The following is a 13,633-nucleotide window of genomic DNA, read 5'->3' as shown; positions in this document are numbered from 1 at the left end:
ACTGCGTTAGCAGTAGATGCTTGGAATATTTTTAATGATAATAATGTTGCACTCCCCAATATAAACAGTATAAGCTGTAGCAAGTACAAACACAAATTGGAACATTCACAAGGAACAGAAGTTAACTGAACCATGAGGCATGTTGTGATATTGATCAAAAAAGGGTCCGTAGTTCAAATGAGAGACGATAGTCAGTGTTGCCTCGTCAGTTGAAAATGGGTTTGAAGGTAGACTGAGATTGAGCTGAGAAATAAGTCACTATATATTTAATTTGTGGGAATCCCGTGGGTCATCAAACACAGTTTGGTGAATGTCCATTAAAGTCGAATATTGGGAGGATGATGTGATGTCAGGCAGAGTGGTGTAAAGAAGGTCTCTGTCCACTTGCAATGTCCGTCAAGTGTCATCTTACTAAATTCACCTGCCAATCATTGTCTTTATCCTTACCTGTCTAAAAATGAGTGTGAGCGAAAAATCGGAAAATATAGTTTCTGCTCATGAAAACTCTTTTCCAGATGTTGTGCACAAGCATTGCTGGATTGTCACTGCCCAGAGGTTCCGTTGCGTTGGTTCTACACTCAGCCTATGTCCCGCCCACTTACGTGATACTCTCGCCCGGTGAAGTGATCCTCGCCCATTAACATGAAGCCGACTCCCTCCACACCCTCCTCAATCGCCTGCTCCAGTCGCTCCATGTAGAAGCTCGTCAACCGGAACAGGTGGTGATCTTCACAATTTGACAGGAAGACGGTGATTGCGGATTTCAGATCTGTAGTCAAAAAGAACATAAAATAGCAGAGTGTACCATGCGTACGCGGACACGATGCCAATTTAAACCAATCCCAACTTCAGCAACATGGTCAATATCCCTCCATTCCCGACATATTCATGAGAGCAAACGCCTCTCAGATGCTACTGAGTATCTGTTTCTATCCCCTCCTTTGGCAGGACATTCCAGACACCGATCACTCTCTGTGGCAAACATGCATCCTAAATCCCCTTTTAACTTTACACTCTAACCTTAAACCTATTCCCTTTGGTATTTGTGGTGAAACTTGTCTGCACACTCACCAGACTCACCACATCAGTCCTGTGATTTGGTTACCAGATGTGTGGACAATTCTAAAATTATCTCTTAACCAACGCGTACCCAGTTACAGGTCAACTTCAACAAATACCTCAACTCATCATTAGCAATCTACCAAATGTGTTGCTACTTTCAGGAAGCTATGCATATCCATCACAAGATACATCCATACATCAATCTTATTAACGGTCACAGCATTCACTCTGAGCATCGCTCGCGAACGTCCAAAGTGCAACTTCTCACATTTGTCTGAATTAACTGTACTTGGTGACTCTCTTCATATTTCTAATTGGATGCTGAACACGTTGACGAAGTCCCAAATTTACTCAACTCCGTCAACTCTGTAATCAACGAATCAGTTCACCCAGTATATCATTCGGTTAAGACATAGCTTATTATTAATTTATTTACATCACACATAACGCATGGCGTATCAGTGATCCTTGTGGACACTGCTAATGACTACCAACCTTATTCAGGAGCTCCATTTCCTTTCACTGAGGTGAAGATTTACATGGTGAGGGGAGCGATTCCGTCATTCCCCTTGTTAGGTCCCTGCGCTGGACCTGGTGAATTGTTCTAGTGCTCAAGGTAAGTTTACCAGGTGGAACAATGACCCCGTTTGATGGTACTTTCTCTCTGCCCCTTTATCTCCCATGTTTATCGTTCTGAACTATTGATGATTTGACTACACGTGTACCATAAGAACAGATTTTTAATGGGAAACAGCCCAGTGAGCATACCTGTGTCCATTCTGAGTCTGACTGCGGTTGGTTGATTGCCGTCTTCTTGTCTGCCGGCCGGGTGGAAGAAAGCACCACCTGCTGGCAATGACCTGAATAACACAAATAAAGGAGTGAGTCAGTTACTCTGCCCTTCATAATTTAAACCACTTTTGTAACGTCACTGCTCACTCTCCTACATTCCAGGGAGCAAATGGAGATTTGGACAAGAACCCCAACTGAACACAAAGTTCAAGAAGGAGAGATGTATTGAAGCTGAAACAGCCAACAGAATTGGGGAAAAAACGAAATCTGTTGTAGAAGATGAGAGAAATCAAAGGAACATTTCATGTAAAATGAGCATAGGAAATGACAAAGAAGGGAAGGACCTTACAGAAGCAAAGGACATCAAAGGGAGTTGGCAGGAACACACAGAAGAATTGTAGAAAGATCCAACAGCGAAGACACCTGCAATGACTCCCTCATCGATACAGTGCCAGGCATTCTGGAAAGTGAAGTTGAATGGGCAATAGAAGATTGCTAGCCTACGCTGGATAATGGAGAAATCGCGAGAATTCGAGAAAAGTATTTATCTATGTTTTATTGACTACTCTAAAGGATTTTTTTTGTTTTTTTTTATAACAGTGTGGACCATAATAAACTATGGCAAATACAAGATCAAGAAGCAACAGTTAGAACTGACCATGGAAAAACAAACTAGTTCAAGATTGGGAAAGGATTACGACAAGGCTGCATACTGCCACCCTGCTTATTTAATCTATGTGCTGAACACATCATGCGGAATGCTGGTCGAGAGGACTCAAAATGTTGGAATCAAAATGACCAGAAAATATGAACAACTTCAGATATGCAGGTGATACGATTCTAATGGCCGAGAGTGAGGAGGATCTGAAGAAGCTTCTAATGAACGTGAAAGAAGAAAGTGGAAAGCCGGCTTCTTGCTCAATATTAAGAAAACCAGCCAGTCCTGTTAACTCCGTGGTAATACATGAAAAGGAAGTGGAAGCAGTGACGGAATTTATCTTCCCCGGTTCAAAGATTTCTAAACATAGTAACAGCAGCCACAGAATCAAACGGCGCTTACTTCTGGGGAGGGCAGCAATGAGAAATTTAGATAAAATTCTGAAGCGCAGAGACATGAATTGTCTACAAAGGACCGTAGAGTCAAGTCTATGGTATTTCCAGATGTGATGTATGGCTGTGAGAGCTGGACTATTAGTCAGGCTGAATACAAAATAATCGACGCCTTTGAACTCGGATGCTGGAGGAATGTGTTAAGAATTCGTTGGACAGCAAGCAGATCCAACAAGTCAATACTTGAAGAAATACAGCCAGCCTGCTCACTGGGAAGCTTGAAAAGCTGAAAAATTTTGGACACCCATAAGATGACAGGATTCCTTGGAGAAGACTGCCATGTTCAGTAAAACAGAAGGTAAAAGAAGCAGAAGATGACAGATGCTACAATGGATAGATAATAACACTCAGGAAATGCCGACGCCCCTGTTGTATCACTGAGAGGCAGTTTCCAACAAAGAGGCCGTACAAGACGCTGGAGGAACTCAGAAGGTTGGGCAGCGTCCGTGGAAACGAACAGTCAACGTTTCGGGCCGAGACCGTTCATCAGCACTGAAGAGGGAGGGGGGCGAAACCCTATAAAGAAATTGGGGGGAGGGTGGGAAGGAGAAGGCTGGAAGGTGCCAGGTGAAAAGCCAGGAAGAGGAAAGATCAAGAGGTTTGGGAGGGAAAGCAGGGAGGGGATAGGCAGGAAAGGTGAAGAAGGAATGTAAGGTGAAAGCACCAGGTAGCAGAAGAAGGCAGAATAATGAGAGCGGTGATAAGCAGCTGGAGGAGGAGGCAGAGTGAAAATGGGATGGGTGAAGTGAGAGGGAAGGAATTACCATTGTCTTCCGTACCATCACTGCCCTTACCAACTCCGGAGACCTTCTATCCTCAGCCAAAAAAGCTCATAATTCCCACACCCCGCACTGCTCGGTTTCACCTCTTCCCCAAGATCCACAAGCCTGACTGTCCCAGTAGACCCACTGTTTCGGTCTGCTCCTGCACCACTGAACTTGTGTCTACCTACCTGGACTCAATTTTGTCACCCATAGTTCAGTCCCTCCCCAACTACATCCGGGATACCTCCCATGCCTTCCACCTCACCGTGCCCTCTGCTACTTTCTGGATAATCGGCCTCACCAGTTCCGCAACATCAGCATACTCCTCCGGTTGTTGGAACTGGAATTCACACTTAATATCTTCTTTTTTGACTCTTCCTACGTTCTGCAGACCAAGGGTGTTACTATGAGCACTCCCATGGGCCCCACCTGGTGGGGCCTTTGGAGCTAACGACTTATTGACGAAACCCATCTCCCCGTTGGTTGGTATGCTAAATTGGCATTTGCTGTCACCAATTAGAGAAGTAAATCACACGTCTCTTCATGAGAGATACCGGGTACGTGCAGTTGCTTAAATCGTCTCAATGTCAACCCAGGAGCGCAAGGGTGACGAAGCTCCCCGAGAGGACGCGCGTGGGCGGGGAGCTGGTGCGCGCGGTAGACGGGGAGACTGTAGAGTCAGTAACAGGGATCGGGAAGCGCGTCCCTCGGTCCCGTACCGCGCTGGCCAGATCACCGAGTGAGTCATGGTCGATCCGCAATCAACAGGGGTACAACATTAACGCACAAATCTCGATGTATGTACTTAATCAATGTAATGTTTCTTGTCAGTTCCACAATAAAATTAATTTGCTAATGTTATATTGGCTTACACTAATTAAACTGTGAGAACTTTTCTAATCAAGACACCAAAAGCGTAAGTGGACCACTCGGCCCTCCGAAACTTCTGCTGATCTGATTTAAACTTTCGTTATGCATTCCCCCATGTTCATCTCGATAACAGTTCAACCCCACTCTTTATAAACAAACTGGGCTTTGAATGGAATAAAGAGAAACTGGAATCACTAGAAACGCTCAGCAGGTAAGGGACAGCTGTGGGGAGAGGAAACATGTTTGCGATTCGGTTTCCTGGCCTTTCGTCAGAATGGATTCAAACATCTCCCAGATTTTTTGTGGAAAATCTTGGGTTGTTCTCCTTGGAGCGGTGAGGACTGGGGGAAGACCAGATAGAGGTTCATAAGAGAATGAAAAATATTGACAGAGTAGACAGGGAGTATCTTCTCTCTGTTTGGAAATGTCTAATACCAGAGACCATGCAATGAAGGTGTGAGGGAGTAAATGCAAGGGAAATGTGTGGATAAGTTGTTCTACTCAGAGAGCACACCTCTGTCCATGATGTACTGTTCCATGTTCTGTTCTATCTTCAGCATCTTGAGTTTCTGTTTGACTCCCACTGGCAGATAGACAGGTGAGAGTGAGGGGGAATTTCCAAATGTGAATTGAGTTTTGAAACCCCGGTCTCTTTCTACTGGTGCAAACACAAAACAGTGTATTTAATCACAGCCTCTCCCTGTGAGGGATGGAATGGGAACTCATTCTCTACTTTGCTTCCAAAGGAACTTCAGAACCAAACATCTGAGCACAGAACAGGAATACTCGCTCAACATCTCAGAAACCCGGACACAATGAGACCCTGAATCATTTTGTCTGAGTCAAAACAAGTGTTGTATCCCAGAATGCAACCTCAGAGGGTCACAGCCCACACCGACAGCCTCGCACATCTTTTCCACATCTCACACTGAGAGATTCACGCTACCAATATCCAGCCCCAGGTGACGTCTGTTTCATTGCAGAAGGAGGAACATCCAGCAGCATCTGTAAAAGCACCAACGTAGACCGAAGCCCAAACACTGACAGTTCCATATTTCTGGAGCTCCCATCCTAAGATTGCATCTCAGGCACAACTCTCTCAGGGCTCTTTGCTGCTGGTAATATGTGGCAGTTTCTCAGCTAATCCCAGCTCAAAAAATTTACACTCCCCTACCAACCCGTGACAGAACTGGAGCCTGATGATCCTTTGTCTAGACAGGGATCAGCCTGGCAACATGGGCATTTGGGACACAAAGAGGGTGTTGATATATTTCAACTTGTCCCCACAGTTATATTGAACACAGTGGTACATTAATTTATTGTTGAGTGTGGTGTAGCCTAGATCAATTAGCAGCCACTTTACCGTCGTGTAAAAGGAACAAAATGTTTTCAACATAAAATTGAAAAGATAGCACTGGAAGCTCAGTACAGGAAATTTTTTTTGTTCTTTCGCTGCAGAAGCGATTGACTGACTGCCAGAAGTTTGACACCCAGAACAGAATTGCATAAATTCAATCCCTACAGTCTTCGTCATTCCATCCCGGACAGTAAATGCTGAAAGCATCCTCGTATCTGAGGCCACTCTCTCTCCACTGAGAGTCAGCAACCAGAGAGTGATAAACACGTTCAACACTCTCTGCAGCTCTGGTGAGCTGTTGCCCTGGTGACGGAGGAAGTGACTCGCAAAGATAACCGAGCGGAGAAACAACAAACTCAGTGTGACACGTTCTCGGTTTCATTGTGACAAAGGTGAACTGAACGTTCAGCCATTTTGTAATGGTGATACTAAAATTTTAGCGTTTGTTATTAGCCTTTCGAGGTATATTCAGTAAATCTCATGGTTGATTCAGCTCTACAGAGATCTCAGCAGTGCAGACGCTGGCCCAAAATAAAAACACATTGTTGGATGCGACAAATATCGATTATGAGTAGAAATCTCAATTTAATTTCGTAGAGCCGTTAGAGCACAGCCACAGGACGGTTAGCCCATCCAGCCCGTGCCATGTTCGGTGTGGTCCCATCCCCCTGTACCCAGACCACAGCCGTCTACACCTCCCTCATCTATTTACCTACCCAAACATCTCTCAAATTCGAAAAGTGAACCTGCATCTCTCATTTATGCTGGGAACTGGTTCCGCCTTCGCACCACCCTCTGAGTGAAGTAGTTCCCCCTGATAACATTAAATGTGTCACGTTTTTCCCTAAATCCATGATCTTACCCAACCTGAGGGGAAAATTCCTACCTGTATTCACCCTATTTATACCATCATAGATTTCTACATCTTTAGCAGAGTGTCCCAAACTGGGGTCTGTGGACTCTTCCTTTAATTGTAGGGGCCAATGGCATAGAAAAATTGGAGCCAAGCTAGAATACCCCCTCATTCTCCCCTATTCCAGGTAATCAAGTCCTAACCTGTTCAACCCATCACTATAATTATTTCCTGAAATACCAGCAATGTCCGTGTAATTTTCCCTGCACTCTTTCACGCTTATCCATATCTGTCCTCCAAGTAGCTGACCAGAACTGCACACAATCCTACATGTTTTGGAATCACGGTGAAATACAACTTTAGCATTAATATCCCAACCCCTCTTCTTAATAGCCTGCGTTATAAAGGTCAATATGCCCAAAACTCTCTTTACGACTCTGGTGCTACCTTAAGAGAATTCTGGATCTGTAACACCCACGCCAGGACAATCAGGTTTAAAACAATTATTTACCCCAAGCAGTAAGCGTAATCAACACGTCTACTCACTAACCCACGCTCCACACCTCACCCACTACTGGTTTAACATTTCCTGACAGTTCTAGACACTCCTGTGCCTAAAGTAATTTAATGGGCAGAAAATCAATATCAGTCTCCATATGTCCACTCTCTCCTGTGCCTAACGTCACTTTATGGACATAGAATCAATGTTTTTAAGCAATCATACTGCATGTAATGTGTTTTGTTTATTATTGTGGTCCCTATCATTTTCTTTCTGTCCTGCTTCGGATACAGAGTAACAATTATTTTGTTCTCCTATACTAGAATGACATTGCCCAATCTTGAATCGTGAACCCTGGGAAAAATACAATGACCAACCACATTATCTGTACTCCCTCCGACAGTGTCAGCTCCTTTCTCCTCTGGAATTAAGATCCAGCTTGGCCAACTTCTTCCCATGAGCCGGCACTTTAGTTTAGACAGCATATTCAGCAATCTCGTCTGCACACTATCCAGACTGATAATATTTTTCCTACAGTAGGGAGAAAACAAATGTACATATCCGCACCAAAAAAATATATGACTACAATATAATGACCACAATCCAGAACTCAATGCCCTAACTAATGAGTGCCAGCATGATTAAAGCCTTCTTTTGCACCCTCAGTACCTACACAACCACTTTCCGTGAACTGTGCTGTTGTACACGCAGCTCGTTCTGTTCCACAACACCCGATGCTCTCCCATTCACTACACCAGTTCCACCCAGTTTGACTGTCCAAAATGCACCCTCTCACTTGCCCAAGTTGAAAACTATTTGCCATTCCTCAGCCCAACTCCAAAACTGACCGAAATGTCTTTCAAATTCATTGTCACCTGTTGCCTTATCAACCAGTCTCCCGAATTCAGTCTCCCTGTGTACTCATGACCGTGTCGTCACCCAGAGCTCTAACCTGCTAATTAAGTTTGTCGACAACACTACATAGATTGGCCTCCTCTCAAGCAACAACGAGGTGGCCAACAGGGAAGAAGTCATCTCTCTGACTCATTAGTGGCAAAGTAACAACCTTCCTCTCAATGTCGCAAAAACAAAGGAGCTGGTTGTGGATTACAGGAGGAATGGAGACAGGCTAACCCCTATTGACATCAATGGATCTGGGGTTGAGAGGGTGAACAGCTTTAAGTTCCTCGGCATCCACATAACCGAGGATCTCACGTGGTCTGTTCACACCAGCTGTGCGGTGAAAAAGGCACAAAAACACGTCTTTCACCTCAGACGTTTGAGCAAGTTCGGTCTGGGCCTCCAAATCATAAGTAGTTTTTATAAGGGCATAATTGAGATCATCCGGACCGGCTGCATCACTGCCTGGTATGGGAAATGTACCTCCCTTAATCAGAGGACTCTGTAGACAGTGGTGCGGACAGTCCAGCGCATCTGTAGTTGTGAACTTCCCATGATTCAGGATCTTTACAAGGAGTGGTGTGTAAAAAAGGCCCGAAGGATCATTGGGGTCCAGAGTAACCCCAGCCAGAATCTATTCCAGCTGATACCATCCAAGAAACGGTACTGCAGCATAAAGGCCAGGACCAACAGGTTCCGGGACAGCTTCTTCCACCAGGACTTCAGATTAATTAACTAACGTTAATTTGAGGTAATCCATATTATGTAGACAGTTTAATTTATCTTGAATTATTATAAATTACTTTGACTGCACATTTCACCTTTAGACCGAGACGTTTTGTAAAGAGTTTTACTCCTCATGTATGTGAAGGACGTAAGAAATCAATTCAATTTAATTCAATTCAAACTTGCTGATTGTGCCTTGTACATCCCTATACAAATCAATGGCATGAATAGTGAACTACAGAAGTCTCGACACTGACACACACATCCCACTCGCCACAGGCTTCTATTCGCTAAAACCATCTTTAATCATCTCCCCCTGCTTCTTGTTCTCGATCCCGGTGTGAATCCACCTCGCCAGCGCCCTGTGAATCCCACGTGACCGAACCATCCAGATCAGTTGCCATGCGGGATATTAATACAGACTTTACCAAGGTTCAGATGAACAACATCACTGCTCAACTTCACCCAACTCCCTATTTAACGCTTAAATAACCTCCAAAATACTCGACAGATGTGATGTTCTATTGGACAGTGTAGTTGGCGATTTCTCCATAACCAATGCCCAACCGCTCAGGATTTCAGCTTCACTGTAGACTGAGGAAATGCCGATCCCAGCTGTCGAATTACCAACCTGGACTGAAGCCCGTATACTGCCAATTCCATATCCTCAGAGTCACCAGCCCAATATCATCACCCATATCATCAAAGACGCTTTGGTGCCGGTGATTTGTCGAGGTGTTCCTGCCATTTCCAATTTGCCGTGACTAAGGTGGAATTGGAACTTAATGACCCTCTGCCGGGGCCGGTGCTCAGGCTGGTTCCCCGGTCTGTATAGAGGATGCGGATACATTTCAGCCTGACCCCAGCAGCTAAACCGAGCTCATTTGATCACAATCTTCCTGCTGTGTGGGATCTTGCCCCACACAGCTGGCTGCCATGTTTCCTGCAGTGTAGCAGGAACAGAATGTAAAATTATAAAGTAGAAACGCTGGGAACTCAGTACATCAGACTACATCTCTGAAAGGAGAAATGGTGGAAGACCCAGTTCCAGAACTGAGACTGTCCAAGACGCTGCCGATCTGCTGAGCGATTCCAGTATTTTCTCCTCCTGACTTTAAATTTCCTGCAGCTGTAGTATTTTCTCCTTCTTCATTTTAATGCACAAATAGTAACTGATTCCCACCCTAAACTGTAATTGCCACCACATCCCTACCAATTTCTTGGGTCCTCAGTCCATTCTGACCCTGGTGTAATACGTTCCATATAGTTAATGCTCACAGCGTCCTTTCCTCCCACTGTCATTACTGACACACCCATCACACTCGTCGCTGGCCTTTATTTGCTAAATCCATCTTCAATCATCACCCCCCGCTTACTGTCATTGGGCTCGATCAAAATACTTACGTATTTGAAAAACTACAAATTGTTTGACAAACATAACATCTCACTGGTTGGTCTAGTCAATGATTTTCCCACAGCCAAAGTCCAATCGTCCCGATCTTCAGAATCACTGCACACTGTGCGAATTTCAATTGCAGCTGTAGAAATAACAATATACTGCCCTATCCATATTCTCAGAGACTCCAGCCCAATATTATAACCTACACAAAAACTGCCCACTGAGGCTTTGCCACCAAAAATTTGCTGTGGTGTTCCTGGCATTTCCGATTCACAAACTAAGGAGAACTGAACCTAATGATCGTCTATACATCTTATTTCAAAATTCCTGCAAAAGAAGATTGTTTGTTCGTTCTCTCTCTCTCTCTCTCTCTCTCTCTCTCTCTCTCTCTCTCTCTCTCTCTCTCTCTCTCTCTCTCTCTCTCTCTCTCTCTCTCTCTCTCTCTCTCTCTCCACAGATAATAAATGTTGGGGGCGCCGGAAGCCGGTCAACAAATTTGTGTAATGCCACCCCTGCCAGTCTGTTAGTTTTCAGTTCATTCCTACTCTTGTGCAATACATTCCATGCAGTCAATATTCACAGCATCCTTTCCTCCAACTATCACTCAGTTACAGTTGCTCCTGCCATCACTCTCTCTACCACAGAGCGATAGAAATGTGCAACACTTCTTGCAGCTCCGAATGGCTGTTACCTTGGAAACGGAGGAAGTCGCTCACCGCAAACAATTAAGAAAGGAAATAACAAACTCAATATAATATGTTCTGAGTTTCATTGTGACAAAAACTTAGCACTGCAGCCATTTTGTAACGGTGAAACTAAAATTTAATGGCTTAATGGCTGCCTTTACATTGCCTCGTGCTGTATTCAATTAAACATCAATTAACCGAACAAAAAACACAGTTCCTGGAAACTCAGTGAGGTAGAAGTGCAGTATAATACTTCTGAATGAGACAAAGGTTAGAAGAAAGATGTTTGACATGTGTATCCTTGACGTGGTTAGATACAGGCTGGAAGGAATTTGAACAAGATGGCATGGAATGATCAGGTAGAACCAGGAGGGAGAAGGGATCGAGAACAATCACTGACGGTCCTACAGCATTACACAGATACTGAATTAATAGTACATACCACTATATGCATATGATCCTAAAATTTCAAATATATAACAAACAATAAGAACTTTCGCATATACACTTTGCCCCTGAATGCACCATAGAAAGCATCCCATCCCGATACTTCACAGCTTCCTACTACTATTGTTCTTCCTTTGACTGCAGGGAATAGCAGAGAACTGTGGACACCGCTGAGCACATCATAGAAACAAGCCTCCCACCCATGGACTCTCTGTATACTTCCCGCTGCCTCAGCAAATCAGGAACCATAATCAATGAGTCCCAGAATCCTAGACATTCTCAATTCTCAACCTCCCATCCGATCGAAGATAAAATAAAACAGAAAAACATCCCAGCGGGCTCAAGGACTGCTTCCATCCTGCTGTTGTAAGCAAACTGAATCTTCTTTAGCATGCGAAATTCTGCAGATGCTGGAAATTCAAGCAGCACACACAAAATGCTTGTGGAACGCAGCAGGCCAGGCAGCATCTATAGGGAGAAGCTCTGTCGACGTTTCGGGCCGAGACCCTCAGCATGATTAGATGGACTCCTGATCTCACAATGTAACTCCATGTGACATTGCATAATATGCCTACCTGCAGTACACTGTCTCTATAACTATAAAGCTTTGTTACACTCCGTTAATGTATACCTAATATACCAGGGGTGATTGATGAGTTCGTGGCCTAAGGTAGGAGGAGATGACTTATTAATTTCAAACTTTCTGCATAATCACTCAAAAAGCTGAACCGCATGTGCACGTAACGAGAGCTGTATAACTCATCTCCTTCTACCTTAGGCCACGAACGCATCAATCACCCCATGCATTGGACACTTCCTGGAGGTCCAAGATCCGTATGCTCCACAACCGCTGGACTAAGTGTGTAAATGTAGGAGAGGGCTATGTTGAAAAAATAAATGTACTAGGTTTTCGGAAATTTACTCCTTCTCTCTCACCCCTCGTGCTGTTGTGACGTATTGATCTGTGTGGAGGCTATGCACGGCAAGATTTTCATTGTACGTCGGTATTTGGCAATAATAAACCATTCCCCATTTAAACTGTGTGGAAATATTAGACAGTCTGAGTTTCAGCTCGGGAAGTTCGGGAGGGCGATTTCACCAAAGTGCACAAATTTTTGAGGAACAGGCAAATGGAAAAGGCTTAATTCTCGCATTAATACGGTTATGTACCCAAAAACATTCGCTGCACTTCGGCGGGTCGTAACAGTGGAATGGAGTCACGAAACAAAAAATAATTGCCCACACAAAAAGAGGGGACGTCACAAATCTGCCATGTCTGAACTGACTTAAGATAAAACTACTCATACACATGGAGCAGTGTCCCGCAAACGCGATTATTCCGTTTAACCTCCGGCTGCAAGAACACAAACAGCCGAATTTCCCCAGGTACATCAACGGATAAGTGCAGTCCCGGCATTATCACATTACCCGTTCCTAGGACTGAAGCAACAGGGGCTGAGCGGCGGCTCATCTCTGGCGGTTCGATGTGAAGGCCCTACAACCCGGACCGACCCCGGCAGGTTCTCTCCAGCAACCCGGAACAGGTGTGTTAACGGGACTCAAACATGCCCGCTTGAAAGGGCCTCAAATACTCACCGATGGGAACTTGATGTATTTGCCTCGCAGACAGCGATCCTTCCCCCGTCTCCCCGCGACGATACGCTCAACTCAGAGCGGAAAGTTAACCAAGACTGAGCATGCGCAATTTGCGCCGCGCGTCTTCAGAGCTGGGGCGGGGCTTTTAGAGGCGGAGCAAAGGGGTTGGACAAGAGAGCATAGACCATCGACCATGGGGCACAGAGTTGTTCAAAAACTTTAAAATAATAACAATAATAATTATATTCTCCATTTTAATTAGGTGGAAATATTAGACATCCTTGTTTGCGGATTTGAATCCTCTGGAAGGAGGCTTAACTGAAGTGTGCACATTTTAGAGACACACAGATCAATAGAAAGGCTTAATTTTTCCATAAATACGGTTGTACACCGTGAAACATTAAAGCACAACAGCTCGTAGCAGTGAAATGTGTCAAAAAAAACCCACCCACAATGAGAGTGCGTGACAGATTGGATCTCATTGCCTTGACAGAACGGAAGAAAGATTAAAATGCACAACCACGGGAAACAAACCCTCAAATGTTGCAGATCTGCGGTAAAATGGGAAAATT

The 13,633-nt window shown here is 44.5% G+C and overlaps 1 long non-coding RNA gene across 1 annotated transcript; it reads right to left on the bottom strand.

Annotated features, from left to right (window-relative positions):
- Positions 1 to 748: 748 nt before the first annotated feature.
- On the bottom strand, positions 749 to 13,119 carry LOC132388611 (uncharacterized). The gene is made up of 3 exons (XR_009510282.1): positions 13,062 to 13,119; positions 1,831 to 1,922; positions 749 to 769 (listed from the first exon to the last, which is right to left on the bottom strand). It is a non-coding gene; the product is annotated as an uncharacterized LOC132388611 (long non-coding RNA).
- Positions 13,120 to 13,633: the final 514 nt, after the last annotated feature.

The sequence above is a fragment of the Hypanus sabinus genome, unplaced genomic scaffold, assembly GCF_030144855.1.
Source record: "Hypanus sabinus isolate sHypSab1 unplaced genomic scaffold, sHypSab1.hap1 scaffold_366, whole genome shotgun sequence".
Taxonomy (NCBI): Eukaryota; Metazoa; Chordata; class Chondrichthyes; order Myliobatiformes; family Dasyatidae; genus Hypanus; species Hypanus sabinus.
The sequence above is the reverse complement of the archived record's forward strand: the minus strand, read 5'-3'. Positions and strand labels throughout refer to the sequence as shown.